This window comes from Bison bison, unplaced genomic scaffold (genome assembly GCF_000754665.1).
Source record: "Bison bison bison isolate TAMUID 2011002044 unplaced genomic scaffold, Bison_UMD1.0 scf7180017863841, whole genome shotgun sequence".
NCBI classification, from domain to species: Eukaryota; Metazoa; Chordata; class Mammalia; order Artiodactyla; family Bovidae; genus Bison; species Bison bison.
The window spans coordinates 17,498-17,795 of NW_011494413.1; positions in this window are offsets into that span (position 1 = coordinate 17,498).

Genomic DNA, 298 nt, shown 5'->3' on the forward strand with positions numbered 1-298 from the left:
AGTCCAAGGGACTCTCAAGAGTCTTCTCCAACACCACAGTTCAAAAGCATCAACTCTTCAACACTCAGCCTTTTTTGTGGTGCAACGCTCACTTCTGTACATGACTACTGAAAAGTCATAGCTTTGACTACATGGAACTTTTGGCAAAGTGGTGTCTCCTTTTAATATGCTAAGTTTGTCATAGCTTTCCTTCCAAGCAGCAAATGTCTTTTAATTTCATGGCTGCAGTTACTGTCTGCAGTGATTTTGGAGCCCAGGAAAATAAAGTCTGTCACTGGTTCCACTTTTTCCCTTCTAT